Source organism: Phyllobates terribilis, unplaced genomic scaffold, assembly GCF_046119375.1.
Source record: "Phyllobates terribilis strain yellow unplaced genomic scaffold, ASM4611937v1 Scaffold_132__1_contigs__length_4960021, whole genome shotgun sequence".
NCBI lineage: Eukaryota > Metazoa > Chordata > Amphibia > Anura > Dendrobatidae > Phyllobates > Phyllobates terribilis.
The window spans coordinates 228,127-237,706 of record NW_027362892.1 but is presented as its reverse complement, the minus strand read 5'-3'; positions in this window follow the sequence as shown (position 1 = coordinate 237,706).

Sequence of the window (9,580 nt, the reverse complement as noted above, 5' to 3'; positions counted from 1 at the left end):
TCCTGCTGTGGTCAATCATGCAGAGTGCAGGGTCTCTCAGCTGGTTTTCTTCTATCATAGCTCTGCGGTGCCTCAAGGCTGTATTGCATTTAGATCTGTGCTTCTGTAGTTCTCCTGCTCTGGTCAGTCATGCAGAGTGCAGGGTCTCTCAGCTGGTTTCTTCTATCATAGCTCTGCGGTGCCTCCAGGCTGTATTGCCTTTAGATGTGTGCTTCTGTAGTTCTCCTGCTGTGGTCAATCATGCAGAGTGCAGGGTCTCTCAGCTGGTTTTCTTCTATCATAGCTCTGCGGTGCCTGCAGGCTGTATTGCATTTAGATCTGTGCTTCTGTAGTTCTCCTGCTGTGGTCAATCATGCAGAGTGCAGGGTCTCTCAGCTGGTTTCTTCTATCATAGCTCTGCGGTGCCTCCAGGCTGTATTGCCTTTAGATCTGTGCTTCTGTAGTTCTCCTGCTGTGGTCAATCATGCAGAGTGCAGGGTCTCTCAGCTGGTTTTCTTCTATCATAGCTCTGCGGTGCCTCCAGGCTGTATTGCATTTAGATCTGTGCTTCTGTAGTTCTCCTGCTCTGGTCAATCATGCAGAGTGCAGGGTCTCTCAGCTGGTTTCTTCTATCATAGCTCTGCGGTGCCTGCAGGCTGTATTGCATTTAGATCTGTGCTTCTGTAGTTCTCCTGCTGTGGTCAATCATGCAGAGTGCAGGGTCTCTCAGCTGGTTTCTTCTATCATAGCTCTGCGGTGCCTACAGGCTGTATTGCCTTTAGATCTGTGCTTCTGTAGTTCTCCTGCTGTGGTCAAACATGCAGAGTGCAGGGTCTCTCAGCTGGTTTCTTCTATCATAGCTCTGCGGTGCCTGCAGGCTGTATTGCATTTAGATCTGTGCTTCTGTAGTTCTCCTGCTCTGGTCAATCATGCAGAGTGCTGGGTCTCTCAGCTGGTTTTCTTCTATCATAGCTCTGCGGTGCCTCCAGGCTGTATTGCATTTAGATCTGTGCTTCTGTAGTTCTCCTGCTGTGGTCAATCATGCAGAGTGCAGGGTCTCTCAGCTGGTTTCTTCTATCATAGCTCTGCGGTGCCTGCAGGCTGTATTGCCTTTAGATCTGTGCTTCTGTAGTTCTCCTGCTGTGGTCAAACATGCAGAGTGCAGGGTCTCTCAGCTGGTTTCTTCTATCATAGCTCTGCGGTGCCTGCAGGCTGTATTGCATTTAGATCTGTGCTTCTGTAGTTCTCCTGCTGTGGTCCATCATGCAGAGTGCAGGGTCTCTCAGCTGGTTTTCTTCTATCATAGCTCTGCGGTGCCTCCAGGCTGTATTGCATTTAGATCTGTGCTTCTGTTGTTCTCCTGCTGTGGTCAATCATGCAGAGTGCAGGGTCTCTCAGCTGGTTTTCTTCTATCATAGCTCTGCGGTGCCTCAAGGCTGTATTGCATTTAGATCTGTGCTTCTGTAGTTCTCCTGCTGTGGTCAATCATGAAGAGTGCAGGGTCTCTCAGCTGGTTTTCTTCTATCATAGCTCTGCGGTGCCTCCAGGCTGTATTGCACTTAGATCTGTGCTTCTGTAGTTCTCCTGCTGTGGTCAATCATGCAGAGTGCAGGGTCTCTCAGCTGGTTTTCTTCTATCATAGCTCTGCGGTGCCTCCAGGCTGTATTGCATTTAGATCTGTGCTTCTGTAGTTCTCCTGCTTTGGTCCATCATACAGAGTGCAGGGTCTCTCAGCTGGTCTTCTTCTATCATAGCCCTGCGGTGCCTCCAGGCTGTATTGCCTTTAGATCTGTGCTTCTGTAGTTCTCCTGCTGTGGTCAATCATGCAGAGTGCAGGGTCTCTCAGCTGGTTTCTTCTATCATAGCTCTGCGGTGCCTCCAGGATGTATTGCATTTAGATCTGTGCTTCTGTAGTTCTCCTGCTCTGGTCCATCATGCAGAGTGCAGGGTCTCTCAGCTGGTTTCTTCTATCATAGCTCTGCGGTGCCTGCAGGCTGTATTGCCTTTAGATCTGTGCTTCTGTAATTCTCCTGCTGTGGTCAATCATGCAGAGTGCAGGGTCTCTCAGCTGGTTTTCTTCTATCATAGCTCTGCGGTGCCTCCAGGATGTATTGCATTTAGATCTGTGCTTCTGTAGTTCTCCTGCTGTGGTCAATCATGTAGAGTGCAGGGTCTCTCAGCTGGTTTCTTCTATCATAGTTCTGCGGTGCCTCCAGGATGTATTGCATTTAGATCTGTGCTTCTGTAGTTCTCCTGCTGTGGCCAATCATGCAGAGTGCAGGGTCTCTCAGCTGGTTTTCTTCTATCATAGCTCTGCGGTGCCTCCAGGCTGTATTGCCTTTAGATCTGTGCTTCTGTAGTTCTCCTGCTGTGGTCAATCATGCAGAGTGCAGGGTCTCTCAGCTGGTTTCTTCTATCATAGCTCTGCGGTGCCTCCAGGCTGTATTGCATTTAGAACTGTGCTTCTGTAGTTCTCCTGCTGCGGTCAATCATGCAGAGTGCAGGGTCCCTCAGCTGGTTTCTTCTATCATAGCTCTGCGGTGCCTCCAGGCTGTATTGCATTTAGATCTGTGCTTCTGTAGTTCTCCTGCTGTGGTCAATCATGCAGAGTGCAGGGTCCCTCAGCTGGTTTCTTCTATCATAGCTCTGCGGTGCCTCCAGGCTGTATTGCATTCAGATCTGTGCTTCTGTAGTTCTGCTCTGGTCAATCATGCAGAGTGCAGGTTCTCTCAGCTGGTTTCTTCTATCATAGCTCTGCGGTGCCTGCAGGCTGTATTGCCTTTAGATCTGTGCTTCTGTAGTTCTTCTGCTGTGGTCCATCATGCAGAGTGCAGGGTCCCTCAGCTGGTTTCTTCTATCATAGCTCTGCGGTGCCTCCAGGCTGTATTGCCTTTAGATCTGTGCTTCTGTAGTTCTCCTGCTCAGGTCAATCATGCAGAGTGCAGGGTCTCTCAGTTGGTTTCTTCTATCATAGCTCTGCGGTGCCTGCAGGCTGTATTGCCTTTAGATCTGCGCTTCTGTAGTTCTCCTGCTGTGGTCAATCATGCAGAGTGCAGGGTCCCTCAGCTGGTTTCTTCTATCATAGCTCTGTGGTGCCTGCAGGCTGTATTGCCTTTAGATCTGTGCTTCTGTAGTTCTCCTGCTCTGGTCAGTCATGCAGAGTGCATGGTCCCTCAGCTGGTTTCTTCTATCATAGCTCTGTGGTGCCTGCAGGCTGTATTGCCTTTAGATCTGAGCTTCTGTAGTTCTCCTGCTGTGGTCAATCATGTAGAGTGCAGGGTCTCTCAGCTGGTTTCTTCTATCATAGCTCTGCGGTGCCTCCAGGCTGTATTGCCTTTAGATCTGTGCTTCTGTAGTTCTCCTGCTGTGGTCAATCATGCAGAGTGCAGGGTCTCTCAGCTGGTTTCTTCTATCATAGCTCTGCGGTGCCTCCAGGCTGTATTGCCTTTAGATCTGTGCTTCTGTAGTTCTCCTGCTGTGGTCAATCATGCAGAGTGCAGGGTCTCTCAGCTGGTTTCTTCTATCATAGCTCTGCGGTGCCTCCAGGCTGTATTGCCTTTAGATCTGCGCTTCTGTTGTTCTCCTGCTGTGGTCAATCATGCAGATTGCAGGGTCTCTCAGCTGGTTTCTTCTATCATAGCTCTGCGGTGCCTCCAGGCTGTATTGCATTTAGATCTGTGCTTCTGTATTTCTCCTGCTCTGGTCCATCATGCAGAGTGCAGGGTCTCTCAGCTGGTTTCTTCTATCACAGCTCTGCGGTGCCTCCAGGCTGTATTGCCTTTAGATCTGTGCTTCTGTAGTTCTCCTGCTGTGGTCAATCATGCAGAGTGCAGGGTCTCTTAGCTGGTTTCTTCTATCATAGCTCTGCGGTGCCTGCAGGCTGTATTGCATTTAGATCTGTGCTTCTGTAGTTCTCCTGCTCTGGTCAGTCATGCAGAGTGCAGGATCTCTCAGCTGGTTTCTTCTATCATAGCTCTGCGGTGCCTCCAGGCTGTATTGCATTTAGATCTGTGCTTCTGTAGTTCTCCTGCTCTGGTCAGTCATGCAGAGTGCAGGGTCTCTCAGCTGGTTTCTTCTATCATAGCTCTGCGGTGCCTCCAGGCTGTATTGCATTTAGATCTATGCTTCTGTTGTTCTCCTGCTGTGGTCAATCATGCAGATTGCAGGGTCTCTCAGCTGGTTTCTTATATCATAGCTCTGCGGTGCCTCCAGGCTGTATTGCCTTTAGATCTGGGCTTCTGTAGTTCTCCTGCTCTGGTCAGTCATGCAGAGTGCAGGGTCTCTCAGCTGGTTTCTTCTATCATAGCTCTGCGGTGCCTGCAGGCTGTATTGCATTTAGATCTGTGCTTCTGTAGTTCTCCTGCTCTGGTCCATCATGTAGAGTGCAGGGTCTCTCAGCTGGTTTCTTCTATCATAGCTCTGCGGTGCCTCCAGGCTGTATTGCATTTAGATCTGTGCTTCTGTAGTTCTCCTGCTCTGGTCAATCATGCAGAGTGCAGGGTCCCTCAGCTGGTTTCTTCTATCATTGCTCTGCGGTGCCTGCAGGCTGTATTGCCTTTAGATCTATGCTTCTGTAGTTCTCCTGCTCTGGTCCATCATGCAGAGTGCAGGGTCTCTCAGCTGGTTTCTTCTATCATAGCTCTGCGGTGCCTCCAGGCTGTATTGCCTTTAGATCTGTGCTTCTGTACTTCTCCTGTTGTGGTCAATCATGCAGAGTGCAGGGTCTCTCAGCTGGTTTCTTCTATCATAGCTCTGCGGTGCCTCCAGGCTGTATTGCATTTAGATCTGTGCTTCTGTAGTTCTCCTGCTGTGGTCAATCTTGCAGAGTGCAGGGTCTCTCAGCTGGTTTCTTCTATCATAGTTCTGCGGTGCCTGCAGGCTGTATTGAATTTAGATCTGTGCTTCTGTAGTTCTCCTGCTGTGGTCAGTCATGCAGAGTGCAGGGTCTCTCAGCTGGTTTCTTCTATCATAGCTCTGCGGTGCCTCCAGGCTGTATTGCCTTTAGATCTGTGCTTCTGTAGTTCTCCTGCTGTGGTCAATCATGCAGAGTGCAGGGTCTCTCGGCTGGTTTTCTTCTATCATAGCTCTGCGGTGCCTCCAGGCTGTATTGCATTTAGATCTGTGCTTCTGTAGTTCTCCTGCTCTGGTCAGTCATGCAGAGTGCAGGGTCCCTCAGCTGGTTTCTTCTATCATAGCTCTGCGGTGCCTGCAGGCTGTATTGCCTTTAGATCTGAGCTTCTGTAGTTCTCCTGCTGTGGTCAATCATGCAGAGTGCAGGGTCTCTCAGCTGGTTTCTTCTATCATAGCTCTGTGGTGTCTCCAGGCTGTATTGCCTTTAGATCTGTGCTTCTGTAGTTCTCCTGCTGTGGTCAATCTTGCAGAGTGCAGGGTCTCTCAGCTGGTTTCTTCTATCATAGTTCTGCGGTGCCTCCAGGCTGTATTGCCTTTAGATCTGTGCTTCTGTAGTTCTCCTGCTGTGGTCAATCATGCAGAGTGCAGGGTCCCTCAGCTGGTTTCTTCTATCATAGCTCTGCGGTGCCTGCAGGCTGTATTGCCTTTAGATCTGTGCTTCTGTAGTTCTCCTGCTCTGGTCAGTCATGCAGAGTGCAGGGTCTCTCAGCTGGTTTCTTCTATCATAGCTCTGTGGTGTCTCCAGGCTGTATTGCCTTTAGATCTGTGCTTCTGTAGTTCTCCTGCTGTGGTCAACCATGCAGAGTGCAGGGTATCTCAGCTGGTTTCTTCTATCATAGCTCTGCGGTGCCTCCAGGCTGTATTGCCTTTAGATCTGTGCTTCTGTAGTTCTCCTGCTGTGGTCAACCATGCAGAGTGCAGGGTCTCTCAGCTGGTTTCTTCTATCATAGCTCTGCGGTGCCTCCAGGCTGTATTGCATTTAGATCTATGCTTCTGTTGTTCTCCTGCTGTGGTCAATCATGCAGATTGCAGGGTCTCTCAGCTGGTTTCTTCTATCATAGCTCTGCGGTGCCTCCAGGCTGTATTGCATTTAGATCTGTGCTTCTGTAGTTCTCCTGCTCTGGTCCATCATGTAGAGTGCAGGGTCTCTCAGCTGGTTTCTTCTATCATAGCTCTGCGGTGCCTCCAGGCTGTATTGCATTTAGATCTGTGCTTCTGTATTTCTCCTGCTCTGGTCCATCATGCAGAGTGCAGGGTCTCTCAGCTGGTTTCTTCTATCACAGCTCTGCGGTGCCTCCAGGCTGTATTGCCTTTAGATCTGTGCTTCTGTAGTTCTCCTGCTGTGGTCAATCATGCAGAGTGCAGGGTCTCTTAGCTGGTTTCTTCTGTCATAGCTCTGCGGTGCCTGCAGGCTGTATTGCATTTAGATCTGTGCTTCTGTAGTTCTCCTGCTCTGGTCAGTCATGCAGAGTGCAGGGTCTCTCAGCTGGTTTCTTCTATCATAGCTCTGCGGTGCCTCCAGGCTGTATTGCCTTTAGATCTGTGCTTCTGTAGTTCTCCTGCTCTGGTCAATCATGCAGAGTGCAGGGTCTCTCAGCTGGTTTCCTTCTATCATAGCTCTGCGGTGCCTCCAGGCTGTATTGCCTTTAGATCTGTGCTTCTGTAGTTCTCCTGCTGTGGTCAGTCATGCAGAGTGCAGGGTCTCTCAGCTGGTTTTCTTCCATCATAGCTCTGTGGTGCCTGCAGGCTGTATTGCATTTAGATCTGAGCTTCTGTAGTTCTCCTGCTGTGGTCCATCATGCAGAGTGCAGGGTCTCTCAGCTGGTTTTCTTCCATCATAGCTCTGCGGTGCCTCCAGGCTGTATTGCATTTAGATCTTTGCTTCTGTAGTTCTCCTGCTCTGGTCCATCATGCAGAGTGCAGGGTCTCTCAGCTGGTTTTCTTCTATCATAGCTCTGCGGTGCCTCCAGGCTGTATTGCATTTAGATCTTTGCTTCTGTAGTTCTCCTGCTCTGGTCCATCATGCAGAGTGCAGGGTCTCTCAGCTGGTTTTCTTCCATCATAGCTCTGTGGTGCCTCCAGGCTGTATTGCATTTAGATCTGTGCTTCTGTAGTTCTCCTGCTCTGGTCAGTCATGCAGAGTGCAGGGTCTCTCAGCTGGTTTCCTTCTATCATAGCTCTGCGGTGCCTCCAGGCTGTATTGCATTTAGATCTGTGCTTCTGTAGTTCTCCTGCTCTGGTCAATCATGCAGAGTGCAGGGTCTCTCAGCTGGTTTTCTTCTATCATAGCTCTGCGGTGCCTCCAGGCTGTACTGCCTTTAGATCTGTGCTTCTGTAGTTCTCCTGCTCTGGTCAATCATGCAGAGTGCAGGGTCTCTCAGCTGGTTTTCTTCCATCATAGCTCTGCGGTGCCTCCAGGCTGTATTGCATTTAGATCTGTGCTTCTGTAGTTCTCCTGCTCTGGTCAATCATGCAGAGTGCAGGGTCTCTCAGCTGGTTTTCTTCTATCATAGCTCTGCGGTGCCTCCAGGCTGTATTGCATTTAGATCTGTGCTTCTGTAGTTCTCCTGCTCTGGTCAATCATGCAGAGTGCAGGGTCTCTCAGCTGGTTTCTTCTATCATAGCTCTGCGGTGCCTCCAGGCTGTATTGCATTTAGATCTGTGCTTCTGTAGTTCTCCTGCTCTGGTCAATCATGCAGAGTGCAGGGTCTCTCAGCTGGTTTTCTTCCATCATAGCTCTGCGGTGTCTCCAGGCTGTACTGCATTTAGATCTGTGCTTCTGTAGTTCTCCTGCTCTGGTCGATCATGCAGAGTACAGGGTCCCTCAGCTGGTTTCTTCTATCATAGCTCTGCGGTGCCTCCAGGCTGTATTGCATTTAGATCTGTGCTTCTGTAGTTCTCCTGCTCTGGTCCATCATGCAGAGTGCAGGGTCTCTCAGCTGGTTTTCTTCTATCATAGCTCTGCGGTGCCTCCAGGCTGTATTGCCTTTAGATCTGTGCTTCTGTAGTTCTCCTGCTCTGGTCAATCATGCAGAGTGCAGGGTCTCTCAGCTGGTTTCTTCTATCATAGCTCTGCGGTGCCTCCAGGCTGTATTGCATTTAGATCTGAGCTTCTGTAGTTCTCCTGCTCTGGTCCATCATGCAGAGCGCAGGGTCTCTCAGCTGGTTTTCTTCTATCATAGCTCTGCGGTGCTTCCAGGCTGTATTGCATTTAGATCTGAGCTTCTGTAGTTCTCCTGCTGTGGTCCATCATGCAGAGTGCAGGTTCTCTCAGCTGGTTTCTTCTATCATAGCTCTGCGGTGCCTCCAGGCTGTATTGCATTTAGATCTGTGCTTCTGTAGTTCTCCTGCTCTGGTCAATCATGCAGAGTGCAGGGTCTCTCAGCTGGTTTTCTTCTATCATAGCTCTGCGGTGCCTCCAGGCTGTATTGCCTTTAGATCTGTGCTTCTGTAGTTCTCCTGCTGTGGTCAATCATGCAGAGTGCAGGGATCTCTCAGCTGGTTTCTTCTATCATAGCTCTGCGGTGCCTCCAGGCTGTATTGCCTTTAGATCTGTGCTTCTGTAGTTCTCCTGCTCTGGTCATTCATGCAGAGTGCAGGGTCTCTCAGCTGGTTTCTTCTATCATAGCTCTGCGGTGCCTCCAGGCTGTATTGCCTTTAGATCTGTGCTTCTGTAGTTCTCCTGCTCTGGTCAATCATGCAGAGTGCAGGGTCTCTCAGCTGGTTTTCTTCTATCATAGCTCTGCGGTGCCTCCAGGCTGTATTGCATTTAGATCTGTGCTTCTGTAGTTCTCCTGCTGTGGTCAATCATGCAAAGTGCAGGGTCTCTCAGCTGCTTTTCTTCTATCATAGCTCTGCGGTGCCTCCAAGCTGTATTGCATTTAGATCTGTGCTTCTGTAGTTCTCCTGCTGTGGTCAATCATGCAGAGTGCAGGGTCTCTCAGCTGCTTTTCTTCTATCATAGCTCTGCGGTGCCTGCAGGCTGTATTGCATTTAGATCTGTGCTTCTGTAGTTCTCCTGCTCTGGTCAATCATGCAGAGTGCAGGGTCTCTCAGCTGGTTTCCTTCTATCATAGCTCTGCGGTGCCTCCAGGCTGTATTGCATTTAGATCTGTGCTTCTGTAGTTCTCCTGCTCTGGTCAATCATGCAGAGTGCAGGGTCTCTCAGCTGGTTTTCTTCCATCATAGCTCTGTGGTGCCTGCAGGCTGTATTGCATTTAGATCTGAGCTTCTGTAGTTCTCCTGCTGTGGTCCATCATGCAGAGTGCAGGGTCTCTCAGCTGGTTTTCTTCTATCATAGCTCTGCGGTGCCTCCAGGCTGTATTGCATTTAGATCTTTGCTTCTGTAGTTCTCCTGCTCTGGTCCATCATGCAGAGTGCAGGGTCTCTCAGCTGGTTTTCTTCCATCATAGCTCTGTGGTGCCTCCAGGCTGTATTGCATTTAGATCTTTGCTTCTGTAGTTCTCCTGCTCTGGTCCATCATGCAGAGTGCAGGGTCTCTCAGCTGGTTTTCTTCCATCATAGCTCTGTGGTGCCTCCAGGCTGTATTGCATTTAGATCTGTGCTTCTGTAGTTCTCCTGCTCTGGTCAGTCATGCAGAGTGCAGGGTCTCTCAGCTGGTTTCCTTCTATCATAGCTCTGCGGTGCCTCCAGGCTGTATTGCCTTTAGATCTGTGCTTCTGTAGTTCTC